Genomic DNA, 493 nt, shown 5'->3' with positions numbered 1-493 from the left:
TCTCAGTGCTCATGGATGCATTTGAGGTGTAAATGGAAAAATGCAGCAGAACTAAGCATCAAGACCTGAAAATTCCACCTCTCTCATCACATCATTTATGTAGCTCTCATGACTTTCACTCTTTTCCCTGTTTATCATCTGAATATCACTTCTTTTTTTTTTTTTTTTTGTATTTTTCTGAAGCTGGAAATGGGGAGAGTCAGTCAGACAGACGCCTGCATGCACCCGACCAGGATCCACCCGGCATGCCCACCAGGGGTGACGCTCTGCCCACCAGGGGCGACGCTCTGCCCACCAGGGGGCGATGCTCTGCCCATCCGGGGCATCACTCTGCCGCAACCAGAGCCACTCTAGCGCCTGGGGCAGCGGCCAAGGAGCCATCCCCAGTGCCTGGGCCATCTTTGCTCCAATGGAGCCTTGGCTGCGGGAGGGGAAGAGAGAGACAGAGAGGAAGGAGGGGGGGTGGAGAAGCAAATGGGCGCTTCTCCTATGT

Source organism: Saccopteryx leptura, chromosome 1 (assembly GCF_036850995.1).
Source record: "Saccopteryx leptura isolate mSacLep1 chromosome 1, mSacLep1_pri_phased_curated, whole genome shotgun sequence".
NCBI classification, from domain to species: domain Eukaryota; kingdom Metazoa; phylum Chordata; class Mammalia; order Chiroptera; family Emballonuridae; genus Saccopteryx; species Saccopteryx leptura.
The sequence above is the reverse complement of the archived record's forward strand: the minus strand, read 5'-3'. Positions refer to the sequence as shown.